The 24,051-nt window shown below is 39.2% G+C and overlaps 1 long non-coding RNA gene across 1 annotated transcript; it reads left to right on the top strand.

Moving 5' to 3' along the window:
* Positions 1–9,280: 9,280 nt before the first annotated feature.
* On the top strand, positions 9,281–10,658 carry LOC137108705 (uncharacterized). Its single transcript, XR_010912236.1, has 3 exons — positions 9,281–9,374; positions 9,469–9,633; positions 10,087–10,658. It is a non-coding gene; the product is annotated as an uncharacterized lncRNA (long non-coding RNA).
* The last annotated feature ends 13,393 nt before the right edge of the window (positions 10,659–24,051 follow it).

The following is a 24,051-nucleotide window of genomic DNA, read 5'->3' as shown; positions in this document are numbered from 1 at the left end:
ATTTTGTAAGTTTTTATTTGTATGGGATAATATACAATAAATGATGTGGGATTTTCTGTTGGTGAGTCTGCCTTCATGAAAAGTGTCACCACAGTTAGGCCAGTGCTGCTGCTATAATAGTTCAGTGGGGTAATGCCGCCTTTTACCTTTGCTCCACATCCATAAAATTTGAACAATTTAAATAGTTTCATACTCAAACTGACCTGAAATCTGACCCTTGAATCTTCTTTCCCTTTCGGCTGTTCCCTTTCAGGGGTCGCCCCAGTGAATCGTGTGCCTCCATCTGTCCTCTGCATCTATCCCTGTCCTCTGCATCCTCTTCTCTCACACCAACTAACTGTCCTCCTCCTATCCATAAATCTCCTCTTTGGTCTTCCTCTAGACCTCCTGCCTGGCAGCTCCACCCTCAGCATCCTTCTACCAATATATTCACAGTTTCTCCTCTGAACATGTCCAAACCACCTCAGTATGGCCTCTGACTTTATCTCCAAAACATCTAACATGAGTTGTCCCTCTGATGTATTCATTCCTGATCCTGTCCATCCTCATCACTCCCAAAGAGAACCTCAACATCTTAAGTTCTGCTACCTACAGCTCTGCATCCTGTCTTTTCTTCAGTGCCACTGTCTCTAAGCCGAACAACATCGCTCGTCAACACTCTCCGTTGCTCTAAACTATTGACCCTAAGTATTTAAAGTCCTGCACCTTCTTCACCTCTGCTCCCTGTAACTTCACCGTTTCACCTGTGTCCCTGTCATTGACACACATGTATTCTGTCTTACTGCGGCTAAGCTTCATTCCTCTGTTTTCCAAAGCAGACCTCCACCTCTCTAGAATTTCCTCCTCCTGCTCCCTACTCTCAATACAAATCACAATGTCATCTGCAAACATCATAGTCCATGGAGATTCCTGTCTAACCTCATCTGTCCGCCTGCCAATCACCAGAGCAAACAAGAAGGGGCTCAGAGCTGATCCTTGATGTAGACCCACCTGCACGTTGAACTCCTCTGTCACACCTGCAGAACACCTCACCACGGTCTTACAGCTCTCATACATGTCCTGCACCACTCTAACATACTTCTCTGCCACTCCATACTTCCTCATACAATACCACAGCTCCTCTCTCGGCACCCTGTCATACAGTTTCTCTAAATCTACAAAGACACAATGCAACTCCCTATGACCTTTTCTGTATTTCTCCATCAGCATCCTCAAAGCAAATACTGCATCTGTTGTACTCTTTCTAGGCATGAAACCATATTGCTGCTCAAAAATGCTCACCTCTGCCCTTAGCTTAGCTTCCAATACTCTTTCCCACAACTCCCGCGACATTGTGTCGCTCATCAGCTTTATTCCTCGGTAGTTTCCACAGATCTGCACATCTCCCTTGTTCTTAAAAATGGGCAGCAGTACACTTCTCCTCCATTCCTCTGGCATCCTCTCACTCTCCAAGATCTTGTTAAACAAACTAGTCAGAAACTCTACTGCCACCTCTTCTAGACACTTCCATACCTTCCATTTGCCACCTCTACCTTCACCTTATGCTGCATCTCCCTGTACTCCTGTCTACTCTCTTCAGGCTTCTCAGTGTCCCACCACTTCTTAGCCAACCTCTTTCTCGGAACTTCCTCGTTCCACCACCAATTCTCCTTGTCCACTTTCCTCTTTCCAGATGATACGCCGAGTACCCTCCTACCTGTCTCCCTGATCACATTAGCTGTAGTGGTCCAGTCATCTGGGAGCACTTCCTGAGCATCCAGAGTCTGTCTCAGCTCCACCCTGAAAACTACGAGACATTCTTCGTTTTTCAACTTCCACCACTTCGTCCTCTTCTCTAACTTTGTCCTCGTCATCTTCATCACCACCACAGTCATTTTACACACCACCATCCTGTTTTGTCTGGCTACACTCTCCCCTACCAATACTTTACAGTCACTGATCTCTTTCAGATTACGAAAGATTCAGATTAACGTCTACACAAGATGTAGTCCACCTGAGTATGTCACCCTATGTTCCTGCCTCTTCTGGAAGAAAGTGTTCACTACAGCCATTTCCACCCTCTTTGCAAAGTCTACCACCATCTGTCCTTCTGCTTCCTGTCCTGAAGACCAAACCTGCCCATCACATTCTCATCACCTCTGTTCCCTTCACCGACATGCCCATTGAAATCTGCACCAATCACCACTCTCTCACCTCTGGGGATGCTCTGAATCGCTTCATCTAACTCACTCCAGAATTAAATCACATCCTACCTGTAGGGCATAACCACTCACAACATTGAAAATCACCCCTTCACTCTCCAGCTTCAGACTCATCAACCTGTTTGATACTCTTTTCACCTCTAAAAAGTTCCTCACAAACTCCTCTTTCAATATAACTCCTACTCCATTTCTCTTCCTATCTGACCCATGGTAGAACAACTTGAACCCTCCTCCTAAGCTTCTAGCCTTGCTACCTTTCCACCTGGTCTCCTGGACAAACAGTATATCCACCTTCCTTCTCTGCATCATGTCAATCAACTCCCTAGCCTTCCCTGTCATAGTCCCAACATTTAAAGTCCCTACTGTCATTCCTACATTCTTAGCTTTCCTCTTCTCTCTCTGCCTTCGAACACACCTTCCTCCTTTCCTTCTTTGACTTCGACCAACAGTATTTCCACAGGTACCCTGTAGGTCCACAGCACTGGTGGCGGTCAATGTTAACCCGGACCCTGACCGATCCGTTATGGAAGTCATTGTCACGATTTGCATGTTTCATTTAGCATGTGTTTTACGTCAGATGCCGTTACTGACACAACCCTCTGCATTTATCCATATTTGGGACTGGCACAAGAAGACTTGGCTTGTGCCCCCTTGCGGTTTTATTGAAATCAATAACTTTTAGAACTTTATATTTTTATATTTTCATATTTCATTTTTTATAATTAGCATACATACAAATCATCCAACTTATGGGTTGTTAGTCAATTTCCTCAAATGCAATCAATAGCTGTATTTCTTGAACTAGGGCACCAAGATATGCAACAGATAAACTGTTACAATTTTTTTTACTATGCAGGCACAACAAGTAATTTGATAGGGAGAATAATCTTCTTTCTTTTCCTTTCGGCTGTTCCCTTTCAGCAGTCGCCACAGCAATTCATGTGCCTCCATCTAACCCTGTCATCTGCATCCTCTTCTCTCACACCAACTAACTTCATGTCCTCTCTCACTACATCCATAAATCTCCTCTTTGGTCTTCCTCTAGACCTCCTGTCTTACTCTCCTATCCTGCCTTAGGGTTTCAACATGCTTTATGTGTAGGATAGCAGGCAAGCTTCCCTGCATGGGCGTTTATGCTGCAGGTTAGCCCCACTCTCACTCATGGTGTTGCTTTTTTAACGATATAGTCAACTCTGTAGATGAGTGGACAGCAGCACACAGAAGGTTGCTGGAGATACACTTTAAACATATGTGTTGAGTTCTACTTGCTTTTATGATTTTTTTAGTCTTTTGAAACAGATTCTTATCTTATTATTGGTAGAGGTGGAGAAGGAGATGCTTGTACGGGGGCCCAACATACACAAAAAAGTGCATGCTACAATCCTTGGATTGAGTTTTACAAAATGTCCAGGAGATGCCCTCATGTTGGCTAGGATGATGTAATTTTATGTTGCGTGGGTTTTGCAACACCTCTCTCTTTATCCATGAATCCAACTTTGCAGTATTTTACCACTAAACATTGCTTCTTAATAAAACATATGGTTTGGTTCTTTTACAGTTATTGGAATAATTATTTGCTTCTCTTTGGACTGTGTGTTTTCTCAGATGTCAGACCTCTCTGGAAAGTTCTAGTGTTTCAAGTTAATGCCTGACAATCTTATGATAATTTCTGGAAATTCCACATTTTCTGTGTTATTGTCATAAGTGGAGCTATGGATTTTAATAAAAAAGTTTTACAACTTGTTTAATTATTGAAGATGCTTCTTCTTTATTTTATTCACTTTGCCAATATAAACAAGGATAATTATCTTACAGTTCTACCAGTGGAGCTCAGAAAGATGTTTGGTCCCAGCAGGATTATTGTGACGGGGGTAAGATCCTGAAGCTACTTTGTATTTCCGGAAGCAACTAAGAGTCCTGGCAGTAACTTGGTGTATTACTGGAATATCCAGTTATTAGCAGTTTGAACATCTGCTTTCAATATTGTGTATGCTGCTACTTGTTAATTGTTGAGCAACAAATGTCTCTCTCTCTCTCACACACACAGACAAGCACACAAACACATGCGTCCACTGATGCACACACACTTCTTCAGGATTTACAACAGTCACTGTTTACAATCCCATTGTTCAACGACACGCTAATGAAGCTGGTTGTGTTGCTTTAATCCAATTAACTTTTTGTGCAGTAAATTCTAATCACTAACTTGACTAAGCACATTACTCAGGGTGGGGGAAACATATGTATTTCATCATTGTGTGAGTGTGTGTGTGAATGTGTGTGTGTGTGTGTTTGGTTGGTCCAACACTACAGCAAGCCACTCACCACATAGTCTGTTGACATATGAGTAACAGTTGTAAAGCTACAGAATGTGAATCATGTGTTTGTGGATGTAAATTGGTTTACTCAGTACTTGTGTAACTGGCTTCAGCCACGTGGGTTGGGCCTACAGTGTCCCCTGCAGGTCAGAAATAGCAAAGCATCATCAAGTCATGAAAAACATGTTGAGTTATGAAGCTGCAGACTTGGTGAGATTTCTGTGTAACTTTATCACTTTTTTTTATCACCGTCAAATTACACATATTTCAAAGCCAAAGATTTTTCTTAGCTTAGAACTGGTACCGGCTAGTATTCTAGTATTTCCTGACCATTGAGGGTGATTGATTTAAATATATTTAGGAGGGAAAGCAGACCTAGTGAGCTTTGTGAATTGAAGTGGAAAGTTGGTTTCATTTTCAGTTTTACTATGCTAAGTAAATTTTTTAGGAAATGACTTTAATCTTCTGTCTCTTTTGTCTCATCCTGTTAGCATTATCCACGGAGTATCATGTAGTCCCCACTTAAGGCACAGGTTTTCTTCCCACTTTGCCATTTTGATGTATCAATTTCTCAAAAAATGAACCAATGTATCAGTCAGTCAGCTGTTTTTAGCAACTTTCATTTTAGAACAGTTTTCATATTTATTTCTTGCAAGAAAGTGGCCTTTTAGATTTAGAACGTGTGCAACTTATCCAAATTGAATTTGCAAATATGCTTAATGTGCGTGTGGGTGCTGTTTAATGTGAGATGTGTCAGTCCTGTATTGTGGACCCAGTTAACACAAATAACAGATGGTAATGTCATTTTGATATCATGCTCCGTATGACCCCTGGATATTGTTTGGACTAGTCAAACTAGACTAGTAGTAATTTGGTGGTCAGACAGCTGACCAGCCCTAACATTCAGGTGATTAAACCAGTTGGGCCATGTTCTGTAGCTGAGCCAGAGCACATACAATGTGGATATAAGACTGGATCAAACTGTTGACTATCTGATGGCTGCCTTGGTTTTTCCCACAATGCACCACATTCAAATTTCTTACATTAAGTCAATCACACATGATCATAGACTCCTAAATTAGTAGAATGTAGATAATCTGCTTAGTATTTAAATAAAAATATTTTATTATTTTAATGACTTTATTGTACTTGGGTTGTAAGTTGGTATTTCTACTACCTCTGCTCAAATATATATGTATCACAATTTCTTGCAAATGGGACCATGTAGCTGCACACTGCAGCCGGCTATGCTGAGACATGTCCACCATAACATTATTAAGATCACTAGTATTAATATTGTGGCTGATCAGTGTATGTCATGTATCTCCATTTATATTGAGGTGATTCTGCACTCAGCCTCTAAGGTGAAGTGTGGTGTGGCTGCTAGCAGATTCTCGGTTCACACAGGAAGAGGGAAATTAGTCAGATCAGTAAACAGCAAGGTTGTTTTGCAGCAGCGAGAGGTGACTCTGTGCCTATTGTGAGCACTGACAGTTATATGATGCAGGCTAAGAGGCAAGCAAAACAACAGCAACAGATGTGTGTGTGGGTGTGTGTGCGTGTGCAGCCACAGACAGCATGTCTCCTTGTCCACTGGCCCTCAAATAAATTCTGCTCTGTTGTTTTTCCAATAATACAGCTCGCCTGGAACAATCAAATATATTGACCAACACACACACGCACACACACACGCAGATAAGTCTTGTCATGGACGCACTTGTGATGAATTCGAGTTGAGTTCTCTGCAACTGGTCTGATATGCAACATTATCTGGTCACATACTGGCTCCACTATGGTTGCACACATTCACATTTAAAGAGAAACAGAGTATAGAGATGTAGACTCAAGCACACACACAGACAGACATATAGTACGCACTGAAACAAACTCTGCGTCTGCTGGTCTAGGCCCATTGATCCAAGGTTCGGTGCCACAAGGCTTTGAATTCAATGCTGATAAGAAACACACATATGCACGTATATTCATATCCCCCCACTCCAAACATAGTGGTTTTATTCTAAAAAAGAATTTCTAATCTCATAAATCATGCATTTTGGAACTTCTTGGAGGAGGAGGGTCAGACTCCATTCAAACATGCAGCATTTAAAGCACCAACTGTAATAAAGTAACATTTCTTCATTTGGCACAATTTATTTAACCACTGGATTATAAGTTCAAGAAGTAGATTTGTGTTTATCATTTTACTAGAGGTTAACTGAAAAGCTGCAACACTAGCCAGTTTGAGGAATAATATGTTGTCATTGATTGCAGCAATCACACTATTTCCAGACACTGATCATCCCAGTATTTTGCTAGAGCATCAACTTTTATACTTTAGTTGCAGTAACACTGGGAGCTCTGTCACCAGAATGTGATTACAGTTGTGGAGTATAAGAAATGTGCCATCCAGTGACCTAAAAATATATGTTTAATGACCTGTAGAGATTCGTGTCAGTAAAGCACTTGATGTTATCAGTGAAATGTGATTCTTAAAGTTTTTTCTCATCTAAAGGTTTTCTTCAGTGATCCACTTTATAAGTGCAGACCCTTTACTTTAAATGTTATCCCACTCAACAAGTGAGTGGGATGCTCAAGGACTCAAGGACACTTCGACATGTGACCGGAGGATCCGGGCATTGAACCAACAACTGCAAGATTGGTGGACACAGTTAATTTACAGTTAATTTAACAGTCAACTTAACACCAGTTACTGACAGGATACCCACTTGTTGAACCTGTAGACCTACCTGCAATCTTACAAATAAATTCATTTTGAATTTAGAAGTGAACAAAGCTTTATTTCTAGAAAACAAGATCCTTAAAGCACCTACAACTGAAGTGGTGATTAAGAGTGAAGTGATGCAGTTTGTGCTGCAAGGAAAGTGTTTGCCATGTGACGCTGGTAGCCAGGTTCTTCTGGGGACCTTTGCTGCGTGTCACACACCATTTCTTCTCCGATGTTTCCTCTCCAACTCCTCTCTGAATACTATTAAATAAAGGGAAAATGCCCAAAATATAAATCTTAACCTATGACAAACAAATGTGCACCAGTTCTTTGGTTTGACTGTGTTACATACCATTGATATAATAAATCCACCCTGAACTTATGATCTTATATCTTGAACTAGCTGCCAGCTGCACTACTAAATCCTCTATTTTGAATGCATTACTATCTGTCTTTAAATGTGACAAAACGCAGTCCTCACTTGGAGGAGGGAAGGTAGAGAAAGAGAACAGAGACTGATGGCATCACTCTGTCCTCCCTGAGGGATGGCTAAAACCCTTTTAAAGCTTGTCTCTCTCTCTCCCGGTCCCTCTATCACGGTCTCTTCTTCCAGTTTTCCTAGTCAGCTATCTCTCTCTCCGTCACCCTATCAGCCAGGGTATGCTCTGCAGTCAATAGGGCCATTAGTAAATAACAGATACATAATTTATTAAATATCCTTAGATACATATTTCAGCATTGGATTACCAGGCAGGGAAAAGAAAGTGGTGGGGGGTAGGGGGATGGAATAGCTGACACTTTGCAGTTTTGGAAGGAAATATTTTAAATTCACATTTAATTTAAAAATGTGGTTTATATTAAACATTGAATTAATTCAATATCAATTATTAAAGACAAAAGGGTAAAAAAATATCCTTGTTCTTCTCTATTTCAAAATAAATAAATCCTAATAATATATCGAATTGGAACCTGAATTCACTTTGGTCTAATGACTAGCCAGCATGTGGCCGAAAATTCTCCTAGTGCCCATTTTTTCAATGGAAAGCTTGTTATGTTACTGAGTACCCACTGTGTACACATACTGTGGTATTTTAAAATACCAGCAAATAAAACCTAAAATCCCAAACTTCTGTCTCATATCCATCTTTTGATCGTAAATTTTAAAATGAAGTATTAGTGCACTGGATAGAGTATGTGAAATATATAAGTTGAACTTATGAAGTGCCAACAGAAACAAAGCTGCAATGAGGTGGCGGGGGTGGATGGGGGGGTGTATAAAGTACACAACTGTCACACCACAAAATCAAGTTTGACTTGGAATCGTGTGTGTAATTTGGCCACAAAAGCGGTTTGACTAAGGTTAGAGAAAGGTTATGGGTTTTTTGAAGGTGAAGTTAACACTATGGGTCTGAAATAAATGTTGCCTTTTTCACTATTACGTCAGACTATGATCCTCTCCAACCAAGTGGGCTGTGAGAGTCTCAAAACAACCATTTCCTCTTTAATGACACTGCAGTCAAACTGGAAGTTGTACTGCAAGATTGGATATTTTGTTTGACAAAAATTGTTGTCCGGGAAAATTTTTATGATATGTTCAGTTGCAACATATATGTGACTTTTTTCTTGTTAATGAACAACACATCCTCCTTATGTTATGAGAAACTTTCTTTAACCCTCTACCTGTTCACTTTAAAACAATGTGTGTGACACTGTTACTATTTTGCTGGAAGTAACTGTTACACAGTTGTTAATTTTTAATAGACAGAAACACATTTAAGTTTCAGTAGTTATAGCATGCAGTAACATTATTTTTTTGCACCTCAATATATTTCTTTTAGCCACATATCCTCTACAACTTTATACATTTCACACACACACACACATGGATTTACATCATCTGTATGACGCACGCCACCATCCAATTTGCAGAAGTTAAACTTTCACAGAGAATGGCTGCTGCTTACCACAACCGCAAAGTTAACCAGAACACACACATTGACACTTACACATACAGACACACGCACACTTCCTTCCAGGCCTGTGAAAAATGGACTGTGAATGAGGAACAAAAGCTAATGTTTGAGAAACAAGGAAGAAAATACCAAACTTTTCATATTCATAAATCCCCAGGTCTGTTTTCACAAACTTGTTTCACTTGATGTACTTAAAGCGTTTGTATCTTTTTGATTTCTTAGTGTTCATAAATTTCTTCTGTCTTTTCCAGGTGGATACCACAGTACAACGATTAAAATGAGCTTGCAGAGACTTGCTACTAAATATGAATGCAACACGATAAGAGAGGGGAGACAGGCTCATTCAAATAAGGCAGCAGAAAGAGAGTTCCCGGATGGGCTTTCTTCACCCTGCTGCCAGTTTCTGATTTTATCAAGTAAGTTGTCCATTTGTAGCACATATGCAGCAGTTATAAATATATATTTAAAAAAAAAAGTTTAATCTAGGACCATTAAATGTCTTTAAGTCATGTTACATTAACTGTGGTGAAAGTAACAACACGATTCTTTCATGTTGTTTTTTCATGAAGACAATCTTTCTATTTGTTGAGGTGCTGTTGTCATGCTCTGCTGAACATACATGAACTAAAATAGCATGTGGTATCACCCACACAGGCATGATTCAAATACAGCCCAGCACACACCTTTTGACAGCAGAATACGTGAATGTATATAAAGGGCACCTTGCATTGCATCCTGCCCTTCTCTTACTGCAACTACATAATGTTCACTACCCTGTGTTTAAAATATGTATGTGCTCATTTTTAAAGCAAAGTTTTCTTTCATTTAGTTTTTTCTTGGACATCACTAAATTAAAATCTCTCTTGCAGGTTGCATGAGGATTTGTCTGTGGTTTGCTGCATTCATTTTTCACCTCTTTAACCTCTTTATGAGCCTTTCAAGACCTGCCAGAGAGAAGCTGGAGTCAAACCCGATCACCCGATTACTTTTCGCTTAATATACTATGTCATTGCTTTAGGTGGTAAAAATAAAAATGAGGGTCTCTTACGAGAACGGGCTGGCCACCAACCATGTCTCACTGAGGGAATGGTGTGTTTGGTTTCTGCCAAACATAGCACCTACTCTGATTACTAAAAATGAGCTAAAAAGCTAAAATGTGTTCTCATCAGGTGATAAAACCTTGACTTTGTCTCCCAAATGCCTAGTTGAGCAGTAATATGAACATTTTTCTCTTTGCCACTTTTCCATAAAAGGAGTCATAAGTGTCTTGGTGGCTTCTTTAACATTCACTCAGTGTTTAAGAACGACTTACTCTAGGCAAATTTAGATACTACATTCCTTTAGTTTGCTAATGATGAATTTAATGTACTGTAAGTTATATTTAATGACTAAAAAATACTCATTCTTGTATTAACCCTTGACTTCTGCTTTTCAATAAAAACCAAACAAAGTGTTCTTTAGTCTTCATGGTGTAGTTTTTGGCCAGGATACTGATTCACCGGGAATTGGGCTTTTAGCATCCAGGTGTATTTATACTACAATCTATTTTTTTAAAAAGTTCACTGTACTTTTTTATTTAACTAACAGTGTGCCTTTGGAAGAAGATGAATCTTAATGGAATTACTTTTCCATTAAGATTCAGTTTTATGCACTTGATTAATTAAGATTACTTTGTAGACATTTGTTTTTACCTTTTCTATTGATCAAAATTAAATTGATTATGATTTAGTATAAAAAAATAAAAGGTTGTGAAAACACAACACACACATGCAACACACAATCAAACTATCAGTTTATGAAACATGAGCTAACAAACAGGTAAATATGACACAGACCAGCTTAAAACTTGTTCGGGTTCTCACAAAGCAACCCTGTCTCCTACAAAATTATGTTCCTATACAACTAACCTGCAAACACGATTACGTTTTTGTGGGGAACCGAAACAACGTCTTTTTTGAATGAAAGAAACAGTACTTTGATTAAGCGAAAGGGAACTGCCAGAATGGTGTTTGGGGAGTGTGGCGGTTGTACAATGCACAGAACTGCCAACCCAACGACCCAGGCCCGCCTCCTGAGTCCGCCGACTGGTTAAACTTAGGCAAGATAACCGCTGACTTTAGGGTTAGAGCAAGAACTTGAATGTGTTTAAAAGGGATAAGACAAAAAGGACTGTTTCCTCATACATATTTCCCTAGACATATTCCTCTATTACACCAGCCCTTATTCTTCCTCAGACCCTAAACAGCTCCCGTACCTCCCTATTCACAGTCATAAAATGCTTTAATAAGGCTGTAGTCAAACAAACTGGGCTGCACAAATCGAAACCAGATATTTTGCTGCAAGATCGGATGTTTTGGTAGACAAAAATACGTTGTCTGCTAACAATTCATTGATAGGTTCACTATCAACGTATTTGCAACTCAACATTTACGTTACATGACAGTGTATTGTCATTGCGTTAGAGGAAACGTGATGTAGTTAAAATTACGTTTTCCAGGAAACGTGACCGCGTTTGCAGTTTAGTTGTATACATGTTTAGGAGTAAAGCACTCTAGTGCACTTAGGAGTAATTTTTAGGAGACATTGTGGCACAAAGACTGAAAGGTAGTAACGTTCTTAAATGGCACCTTCCCAAAAACTCATGGATCACTGTAAGCAGTGACTGACTTCCATTATACATCACCTATTTTTTTCTCAGATACTAATATGCGAATATTTATTCATATATGATTTTGCATTAGATAAAAATCAATGAGGCAATCAAGTTGTCGCTATGAAATTGGTGCTTTGGTGGCGTTTTGCATATTCACTGCTGCACACATCATTAAAAACACATCCATTGCTGCCACTGCCACGGACTTGCCTTTAATTGGTTTGAGCAAACATATCGAGCTGCACTGCATACACACTCATACACAAACACACACGTACCAACTAACACGTTCAACTGCGCTGAGAATGTGCTGAATATGCAAAATTTTCAGAAAACACTCAAGGTGCAAAAGTTCTGTTTGGTTAGAATAAAAGTGAGCGGATACGTTGCATGCTGGGGGAATCCAGGCCTGCATAGGTCAACACTTCATTCATCTATCCATTATTTGTTAACTGCTTATCCTGTTCAGGTTTGCAGGGGACTGGAGCAGGTCTCGAGTTTGTCTTAGAGCCAACACAGAGAGACACTCACAGACAGACAACCATTCACATTCATGCCTACGGTCACCAATCAACCTATCATGCATGTCTTTGGACTGTGGGAGGACACTGGAGTACTCGGGAGGAGACCCATTGCTGTAAGGCAGTGTTATCCACTCCACTATTTTGCTGCCCACTCAACAGTCAAGATGAAATTCAAGGTTCTAAGAAAAAAATCATGTTCATACTCTCTTATGTAACATGTAGGTTGATGCAGCTTCCCATGACATTACCCAAGTCACCTTTATCAGCACAGTAATCACTAATCACAGTCACTTTCTTGTGGTTATTACAACATTGCTACAGTAAGGTGTCCTCCACTGTTTTGCAGTTCTGTGTGGATGGCCAGATGAGCCATTTCTGGGGGAGTTGAAGTAGCTCACTGTGTCTCGAAAATTTCACAGCATCTGTGTCGCCACACAAGATGAAAATAGTTAAAGGCCAGTGGTTATAGTAAAAAGAAGTTTATAGTACCCATTCTTGATTTAAGAAGAAAGATCGAGGCAGTTGAGGTAAATTTATGAGATTCTCTTGCAATGCTGTGCCTTATCCCTTTTTGAGGTCTTTTCATTCTCAGGCCCAGGTTCCACTTTTAGCTTATGTGACTCATGATTGGTAAAATGAATTCGTTGTCAACAGTAACCTCAGGTATATCTCAAAAAAAGTTTCTTTACAGTTTTTTGTATTTGGGCACATTAACAGTGAGACAGCAGCGCCCTCTGACGGTCTAACAGGGATTGATAATACTACTCACTAGATCTTGTGTCCAGCAAGGCCTGAAAAATTTTGAAAATAATATTTCCCGCTTAGAATGCTAGCACCTCTGAACTCTTTTAAGATTACAATTTTAATTTGATTCAGTTTTAACTGTTGACTAGTTAATAATGTTGCAAAGCATTCTATGAATATCGGTTCTATAATGAACGTGACATGTTTAATCTTCACGAAAAAATGTGACCTTAACATATATTTCCAAGCTCCAAATGGTAAAAACAACAATCAGTTGCTTTTCAGTGATTGCGAAGATTTATGGGATTTACTGACAATAACAGAAATATAAACAAGTCAAGATCACTTCACCAATTTTCACTTGCTTTCCTGCGGGTTTAGCTTGGGAAGTAAACAAGGTATACGGTAAACTTCACTTGGATTTTACAAAATTAAATAGTTTCTTTGCTTCTGGTTAAAAAAACTGCTCCAGTTTTTAGTTCAGATGATGTCATCTGGTTGCTTGTACTAGATGTCCATGAAAATTTTCACAATGAAAAATTCCACACAATTATGTCATCTGGAGGAGATTTTCAGCTAGCAGCAAAAGAGATTAATCAAAATGGCGAGGACAGAGGTTTACTGCTATTAATATACATGTACTAATTTATAGAACCAATGGTGGGCAGCAAGTTGAAAATCAGTGAAGCTGACATTGAAACGCATTACGACACTACATTGCTGTGACCCCAAAACATATTAAAATAACTTCTGGGCCTTATTCACAAAGTTACCTTCTATAAGTCCAAAGAATTGGTGCTTGTGATAAAATAAAAATAAAACTCTTAAATTTATGTTTTCTAATAATTTTCTAAAAGGTATTCACTGTCTTAGGCCTTAAAAAACTCCTCAGGTGGAGAACTTAAAAATTTATGGAGTATAATAAAAAGAAGAATCAAACAATGACGACCACAAAGCAGCTGAAGTCTTGTATCCAGTAACAATGGATGAACATTCCAATAGTAAAACTGCAACAATTAGTATCCTAGGTTCAGAAACCTTTATTAAATGTCATTAAAAAGAAGTGATGTACATGACTCTGTCACAACTTTTATTCCATGTGTTGTAGGCATCAAATGCATTATTTGCTTCAATTTGAAAAATATAGTTAAGTGTTTTATAATTTTTCTTTTTTCAGATAAATAATTTCCAAAACCTTCTAAAAATTAAGCTTAAACATTTCACAGACTTTGTGAGTAAAAATGTGTTACACTAATGTACATGATGTGTAAATTTCCTCTATTTAAGTGTGTCTATGGTTTCTTTGGGGTGGTGGAAATCTGTGTGTGTGTGCACACATTTCTTTCCATAGTTCTATTGACATAATACCATAGTTATGTGGCAACTTCAATATTGCGAGGGCTCATCCCCACAAGTCTAATGAGCTGTTTGGGGGTTTTCCTTTGAGATTAGAATAAATTGGGGTTTTGATTTAAAATGTGTCCATTTAGTGTAATGGACTGCAGAATGCATTGTCAATAAGAGTCCTCACAGCTATACTACGACCAATGTGTGTGTATGTGTGTGTGCGTGTGTGTGCAAGTGCCTTTGAAGCAGCTCACTCAACCTCTAGCTGCTGACGGAAAACCTCTCATATGTCGCTTCTCACACACACACACACACACGCTCTCTCTTCCCCTCACACACACACAACCACCCTCATGCACACACTTTTCCTTCGCCTTACCGCTCCCACAAAGCCACAGTGCATCTTGGGAACCATTAAGGAAACCGGAGACCACCGCAGTGGGCAAAGGACACAAACACAGGGAGAGAGGAGTAGGGCGCGAGCGATAGACGATAGAGGAGCAGAGGGAAAGAGAGATGGGTTGAAACAGAGGTGTATTTTCAGAGTCTGAAATGCAATTTCATTGCATTACTCCATCATAATTTTAATGTACATGCTGCAATTTATGGAAAACCACTTTGACAGTTTGGTTAGAGGTCGGACTGAGAACAATATAATTTTTTTATTAATAATTTTATTACAGTCTGCTACGAGTTCCAACAATGTTCGTTAACAATCCCATCATTATAAGCAGTGCAAAAAAAAAAAAACATTTCTATAAAGCCACAATATGTAACTTATGTTAGTCAAAATCAGTCCACACTGGTCCACCCCTCTCTCTCCTTGCTCTGCTACACTCTGCTACACTTTGATGAATACTTCAAGATTCAAGAACCTTTACTGTCATTTCACAATATGCACAGGCACACAGTGGACAGAAATATTATCTCTATAGTTCCACAGTGTAACATAAGCCATGCATATAATGTAAAGCACAAAATATAAGCCATATGGAATAACAAGCACACTTATTTCTAAACAGGTTTATGTCATTGTAAGAACAAGAGGATACAAACAAAACAATTTAAGATGCAATATGTAAACAGGAATCTGAGTGGCTGAGATGCTCCACTATTGTCCTTGCATGTTTATATTCAATACCCTTTAATAATAGTAGAAAACATACTGCAAAACTTACTAATTAACAGAAGGTATTTTGTCGGAATGTAAAATCTCTGACTGGTTAGAAGGGTTAACCTTAACAAAAAACATTTGGAAGTGAACATCTCTGCACTGCTTGCACTACTGTTCCCAAAGTCTGGGTAAGTTTGGGGCAGCATTGCCTCCGTTAGTAGAGCATTCGTCCACGAAGCGCAGGATCAGTTATTTGACTTCCAGTTGCTCCTGAACCCCTTGTTCTAGCGCCTAAATATAACAGCCGTGTACAATGATTTCCCCAAGGGAATCCATAAAGTATGTCAAAATCAAAAATCTGACATCAGATAAAACTGGATCAAACATGACATCATACATCTGTCACAGGAATATTATTGAAATTACACTTTAAAAATAAACAAATTAACACAATCTTTGAAACAGGTTGCAATGCTGTAATATTTCAAGTTGAAAGGAAACTAGTGATGTTTTTCTTCCCAGGTCCATCAAGATTAGATCTAGAGTGTCTGTTGACTGTCATCTTCAGGTCTCTCCACAAATGTTTAGTGTGGTTCCAGTCTGGGTTTAGTTGGACCACTGTAGGACAGTCAGAAACCTGTCCCAAAGTCAATCTCGTGTTTTCTTGGCTGTTCGCTGTGGATCGTGATCTCATGTGGTCAAACTAACCTCGGTCTCACACCCCTTGCACTCTGGAGCAGGAAGAGCTTTTCTGTATTTGGCTGCATTCACCCTTCTTTTAAATTCTTGTCTTAACCCCCTGTCTCTGCTGTTGTGCCAGCACAAATTGTCACTGTATTAATGTGCCTGGTGTTAATCAGACATATGGTTTGGAGTTCTGGCCAAAAAAATCTAAATTTGTACTTTAAATGTTGACAAACTCCAAACAGACTGTGGCTTCCTTCTCACCACTGATGGTTGATACAAGTCTGATGGATTTTCCCTTCTTTGTAGAAAATGTCTGAAGTTCTGTTTAGATGCATTTCCATCAAAAGGGCCTTTACCCAGGGCCGGGAGCCTTTTATAGAACTTATTTCCTCTACTTGCATTTCTATCAGAGGAACCGGGGTCTAAATTTAGTTCTGGGTTCTTCTCTCTAAACAACTCTGTCTTGGGGTAGTATTTTCAGAAGGTTCAGGGGGCCTGTAGTTCCAAATGTAGATGGTCAGATACTACTTAGCTTTTTACTTTGGGGCTGAGGAAAAGGATTGTTTTCTTTGGCTACCAAAAGCAGTAACAACCCTATAAGGTAAAACCTGAAGGGGTTATTTGAATATGAATTCAGACAGTAAGGAACAAGTGTCACAAGTGAGTGTGACCAAGGAGTCAATACAACAAACAATTATCTATTGTGGTGGTCTATAACAAGTTAATGTCCAGGCACGTATATTATATAAATTGAGGCACTTGATATACAGGGTTTGTCTATTTTTTAGCCTCAGCTGAACTTCGACTAAAATAAACTCAAGCAGAATGCCCCTGAATACAGTTTGGACAGCTACAGCAAAATTCTGTAAAGGAAAGATACATTTTTTTGTTTTTTAGTAAATTGGCAAAGCTTTCTATATTACTTGGCGTACAGATTAGTGGTGGAATAATTCGCTTTTTTAAATCAAAGTAATTTACCACACAGTAAAATGTGCAGAAAGACAGAGTGTGCTTTTTACATCACATTTGCCTTTCCCATCTATTTTAATTCTCATCTCTTCCTTGTTGGGCCCTTTTTTATCTTCCTGCTGGCTTCCTCTACTGTAACTCAGCCATCCCCACCCAATGAACCTCCTCCACCTTCTTTTCATTCTTCCTAGCATCTCATTCTACTTACACATTACATCATTTTCTGATCCTTTGCTTCGCTGTCTTCTCCTCATCATCGGACTCCTCTCCCCAGTGTGACCTGATCTCAGAGGATCAAGTGTCATTTCTCTGCTGTAATTAAAGTCCAGTTTACTGCAGTCCACTCTGGTGACAAGATGAGTAAGAGCTTATGTCCTCTCCTCTCCTTCTCTCTTCCTTCCCTTTCCCCTCTTACTTTGATTTTCACTACTTTCTGTCACTGACCACAGTGACCATCTGTATTTCCATGTGGTTTGTGGTGATTTCTGTATCTCTTTCACATGTGACTGATGATGTGGCCAGCAGAGAATGCCACAGAGTTAATATGGTCTAAAAATGCCTCCATGCGCCCCTTACAGAAGTTTGTGTATCTAAACCCTGTGACCATGTCATGTCACTGGAGACGTCTCCCAACTGTATTACGTCCCTTTTGGTCATTCTCTGCTGCTGGCACAAATGACATACACAATCAGTCTCCTTTGTTGTTGGAGCACAAGCCATTGGTGTTTCTGACAGAGAACACTGCAAAGTCTAATACATTTAAAATACATTTTATCTTTTGTCACATTCACCTTCACCAGAAAATAGGCAAATTGCCTCAAAACACCTAAACAAGAGGGGTTCCCAAAACTGTGGCAGTGTAATATTTAGGGAAGGGGACACTGAAAGATGAAATCATCATCTCTGCAATCTGGTGATTCCGACAGCAAATCCTTTGTTTTTTCCTCTGCATTTAAAATTACTAATCTGAAAAAATGGCATTATAGATCTTGTCTGATAAAGGCTTTCTCTCATAAAGGGCTAATTATAGTGGGTCGCCAACGGTGATATGATAGCCAGGAAGTATCGTCTCCCCCAACCCTAGACTGGGCTGATCACATGGCCTGGTTTCACCTGAAGAAGGCAGATTTGAAAAGAGGTTCTAATTACATTAATCTCAGTACTGATCAAACAAAGAGCAAATGATTTCATATGTGCACGTTATCACATCTAATATTTAAGCAAAATGTTGTCTTTTTACTCAATAAAGAATCTGCTTCTGATGCTTTTGCTGGAGCTCATCTGAGGTCATTATATCTTGTTTAAGTGCCTTCAGTCAAACTAAAGTTTAAAGAATTTCAGTTTTTACGTACTATGCTTAAATTACATTGTGCACACTCTGGAATCTTCTTCTTTTCCTTTCGGCTGTTCCCTTTCACGGGTCACCACTGCGAATCATATGCCTCCATCTAACTATATTAAATTAAATTAAATTTAATTCAACTTTATTTATATAGCGCCAATTCACAACAAAGTAATCTCACGGCACTTAACAGAATAAAGTCAAGATTATTATCTGCATTGACCGGTTGGGGTGAGTGGAAAGTGAAGAGAGAAAAGAAAAGAGCACCAAAAAGCAACAACAAAACATCTGGTAGGTTGGTAGGACCAGTAGCTGCACGCTGGAAGACACACAGCTTCAAAGCCAGGGACACGTGGAGAAAGGGACTGAGAAAGGAGGACAGAGAAGGACAAAGACAACTACGGGAGAAAACACACAGACTTAATGTCATACAGTAGTGACAATTGTGGGGTGAGAGGAGAGGAGAGATGGTCAAGAGGAGGAAAGGAGCTCAGTGCATTGGGGGTTGGGTCCCCCAGCAGTCTAAGCCTATAGCCGCATAACTATAACTAACTATATGCTTCATTAAAGAGGAAGGTTTTAAGCCTAGACTTAAAAGTGGAGGGTGTCTGCTTCCCAAATCTGAAATGGGAGCTAGTTCCACAGGAGAGAGGAGCTTGATAGCTAATGGCTCTACCTCCCATTCTACCATTGGAAATTCTGGGAACCACAAGTAGGCCTGCATTCTGAGATCGAAGTGGTCTAGTGGGATGATATGGTGCTATGAGGTCTTCTATATAGGATGGAGACTGACCATTCAGAGCTTTATATGTAAAACCCAGGGTTTTAAATTCTATTCTAGATTTAATGGGAAGCCAATGGAGATAAGCTAGTGAAGGTGAAATATGATCTCTCTTGCTAGTTCCAGTCAGCACTTTGGATTAATTATCCATTTAGGGAGTTACTGGGGCATCCTGAAAGTAGGGAATTACAGTAGTCCAACCTAGAGGTAACAAATGCATGGACCAGTTTTTCGGCATCACTTAGAGACAGGATGCTCTTAATTTTGGCAATGTTCCATAGGTGGAAGAAGGCTGTTCTAGAGATTTGTTTTATATGTAAGGTAAAAGACAAATCCTGGTCAAAAATAACTCCAAGGTTCCTTGTAGTAGTACTGGAGGCCAGACTTATGCCATCTAGAGTAATGATATGGTTGGACATCATATTTCTGAGATAGGTAAGATTTAAATCAGCCTAGTGCAGTTCCTTTAATCCCAATTTCATGTTCCAGTCTCTGTAATAAAATGTTGTGATCAATCGTGTCAAATGCAGCACTAAGATCTAACAGAACAAGTATAGAGATGAGCCCATTATCTGAGGCCAAGAGAAGATCGTTTTTGACTTTTACCAGTGCGGTTTCTGTACTATGTCGAACTCTAAATCCTGAATGAAAGTCTTTATACAAATTATTCCTGTAAAGGTGGTCACATAATTGCGACTAAAAACTACTTTTTATAGTATTTTAGTATTTTAGTATTTTAGGTTCTTGAAGTATTTTAGAAATAATAGGGAGATTAGATATTGGTCTGTAATTGGCAAAAACACCTGGGTCAAGACTGGGTTTTTTAAGTAGTAGTTTAATTATAGGCCTGTGGTACATATCCTGTTTCTAAAGATATATTAATCTAATACAAACATATCCATTAAGGGTAAAGCTTTGAGCAGCCTAGTTGGAATAGGGTCTAGCAGACAGGTTGTGTTTTTAGATGAGGTAATAATTGAAGTTAGCTCAGCAAGAACTATGGGTAAAAAGCAGTCTAAGAGGGAGTGGGGCCTTGGGGATGATTCTAGCACTGTTGTACGTGAAGATCTATCAGTAATATTTGGGGGGAGGATCTAGTAAATTTTTTCTCTAATATCTACAATTTTTTTCACTTAAGCATCTGCTATAGTGGAATTTTTCACTAACTGTTGTATAGTCCGTTATTGTAAATTCAAATGTTATTAGAAGAGAAGAGAGTTGTGAGGAAATATTGTTAAATTATCCGTTTCAATTCCATACGCAAGGACAAGGTCTACGGTCTGACTAAAACAGTGAGTGGATTTATTTACATTTTGGGAAAAACCAATTGAATCTAATAATGAATTAAACACAGTGCTCAGGCAGTTACTGTCAGCATCTACATGGATGTTAAAGTCACCCACTATAATGACTTTATCTGTACTAAGCACTAAATCAGATAACACAATAACAAATAATAGTAGTTTTTGAGTTTTCCATTTTGGGTGTGAAAGGCTAAGAGTAAGGCTTTCAAATTAGTTATAGCTATGTTTAGGTCTAAGGTTCATTGGTAAGCTAGAGTGGAAGATTGCTGCTACTCCTCCACCTCGGCCTGTGCTTCTAGAAACATGATAATTAATATGACTTAGGGGGTTTAAACTGACATATTCTTCCTGCTGCAACCAAGTTTCAGTGAGACAAAATAAATCGAATTGATGATCACTTATTAAGTCATTTACTAACAGAGATTTAGAAGAGAGAGATCTGATATTTAATGATCCACATTTAATACTTTTGGGGTTTTGTTCTTTAAGAGGAGTAGTCTTAACTTTTATTATGTTATCATGATTAACTCCTCTTGTTGTCGTTTTTAGTTTATTTAATTTAGTTGGTAGGGGAACAGACACAGTCTCTATGTGGGAGTTGAGGGGGGGTGATGGTTGTAAGGACACTGCAGAGAGGCGTGTAGGACTGGATCTCTGCATCCTAGGCTCAACTCTGGATTGTCATACTTTTGGTTGTCTAATAAAACCAGCCATATTTCTGGATAAGAAAGCTGCACCATCTAAAGTAGGATGGATGCCATCTCTCCTAATCAGCCTAGGTTTTCCCCAAAAAACGTTTCCAATTGTCTATGTAGCCCACATCGTTTGCTGGGCACCACCTAGACAGCCAGCGGCTGAATGACAACATGCGAGTGTACATGTCGTCACTGGTCAGATTTAGCAGGGGTCCAGAGAAAACTATGGAGTCCGACATTGTTTTGGCAAAGTTACACACCGATTCAACGTTCATTTTAGTGACCTCCGATTTGAATAATAATGTTACTGTATTTACGTTTATCGTTAGCCAGGAGTTCCAAATATCATTCAACGTTGCCCGCTCTGGGCCCAGGAAGGCGTTTGACTTTGGCCGCTGGAGTCTCTAACTTCACGTTTCTGACTATGGAGCTGCCAATTACCAGAGTTGGTTTCTCAGCGGGTGTGTCGCTGAGTGGGGAAAATTGATTAGAAACGTGAACCAACTGGTGGTGAACCTCGGGCGTCTGTTTAGCATTAGATCTCTCGCGGACAGCTAACAGGTGCTAGGCTAGGTTGGCCCGCACCAGCTACCTGGGCCTGACTTGCTGAATTATCTTCCATGATGCGGAGCTGCGCTTCCAATTCCGTGAGCCTCACCTCCAAAGCTGCAAAAACCTTACACTTATTACATATACCATTATCACTAAAGGAGGCAGAGGAAAAACTGAACATGAGACACACAGAGGAAGCGAGAGAAGGAGATACAGAGGGAGAGGTTGTTATGTTTTACAAGAGCAGGTGCTTGTGTAATCCAAGCATATGTTACGACTCAAGTATTAATTCTTGTGTGAAGAAATCACTTATTTAAGTAAAGTCTCTCTCTGCCCAACTTGGGACTGGCACAAGAAGACACTGGCTTGTGTCCCCCTGCGGTTGCATTGTGCACACTCTTGAATAATGCTTAAATTAGTTGACTGCAGTACACAATAATTTTTTTAAATATAATAAAGTGATACAAATAAGGCATAGGGGATTCCAAATTTGTCGCAATAAAGCAATGTGCCTGACAGTGCACAACTCAACACCCTGTTGTTGTCCTTGCTAGTCAACTGACAGTATAGACATCAATGGCATCAGTCCTAAATTTTTATGATGATTTCACTATTTCATTATCTATGTTGCACAATGTAGCTTTAATAAAACCAGCTTTTTTGCCTAATAACAGTGACAACAACAAGTTGGATGAAGCTCCTAGTGGCTACTGGGCAACCTGTGGAAAATCTGACATTGTCAAGTAACATAAGTGATATAAACCAAAATCCGTTTAAGACTAGTTTGAAAAGTAAAGAAAATTCATTAGCTGCAGTTAGAAGTGAGTTTAACAGACCTCTCACTGCATGGAGATCCAGCTTACATTTCTTGTTGTGTGTATAAAACACCACACATTCCCACCCAACTGTCTGGGGATGAACTACATGTTTGATAAAGTGAGGAAATTTTAGTTTCTGCTGCATTGATTTTGATCGACCAATTGTTGTGCAAAATATTTTTAGTACTCAAGCAAACAGTTAATCTATATAGAAGGAATCCATGTGAATGACGCCTGGCACCTGAATATATTTAATGCTTGTTTTTGTTTTAAAATCATCAACCATGCAACTGGTAGCAACCAAAGCATCATTAAACACATTTTATAGTCCTGGCTAAGACTCAGGAAAGGCCTGTAAGATTAAACAATGACATTCATTTCAATGTCGTATCTTGAACCACACAGCTGGTACAGTATGTGAAATATGTAACCTCTTTTGCCCACTTTGTGTTTCTAATTATCATCCTCTTATAATGTGCTTGCAGCAGGCTTATGATGCATTAAGGCCACTCAAAGTATTACTGAAGTGTCTTCATCTGTGATTACTGATGGATTGTGTTTGTGTGCGTGAGTCAATTTCCAGAAAACACTGCACTACCTCCCCCCTCAGTCTTTCATTTAGACAACAATACACTTAAAGTCCCAGTCGGTCTGAGCAGAAGGAGGAGACGCTGCTCTGTTTTAATGTCACTGTAAAGAGATCAAAACTGCACACATACACATAGACAGAGAGTGTGCTTTTGTGTGGTTGGTGTGGAAGAATGAAGAAAAAGAAAGCGAAGGACAGAGAGAGGGCGAGAGTGACAGTGAGAGTCTTCCAGTCTCCAAACATCTTTTATACAATTACAACTTACAGTAAAGCCTTTATCAAAGAAACCTACTGGAAATCTCATTTATATACTTTTCATTTCTCAATAACTGACGGATGTTTTCTGAAAACTCATTCCCCTCCTCTCCTCCCTGTCACAAAGAAATTTCATCTATTCCCATTTGAACTCCAATCATTGTACCTGTTACTTATTCCTTATGTTGTGTTATATATTCTTTCCCACTCACGTGATCTAACATTTAGCACAAATGAAGAGCTCTTTAAACACAACATGCAGAGCTGCACCTAAAGCTCAGTTACTAGATATTTTTAATGGTAAGATTAAATCAAATCGGTGTGTAATGTGCATATTGTTAAAATTATTACAATATATATCCCACAACTAAGTGTTAATGAATAAGCTGCCTGTTTTAAGTATTCAGCTTAGTTTAAGCTTCTTAGTTTAACTTTACTTTAGTCATTATCCTTATTGCTT

Source organism: Channa argus, chromosome 23 (assembly GCF_033026475.1).
Source record: "Channa argus isolate prfri chromosome 23, Channa argus male v1.0, whole genome shotgun sequence".
NCBI classification, from domain to species: domain Eukaryota; kingdom Metazoa; phylum Chordata; class Actinopteri; order Anabantiformes; family Channidae; genus Channa; species Channa argus.
This window is presented reverse-complemented; position numbering and strand designations above follow the sequence as displayed.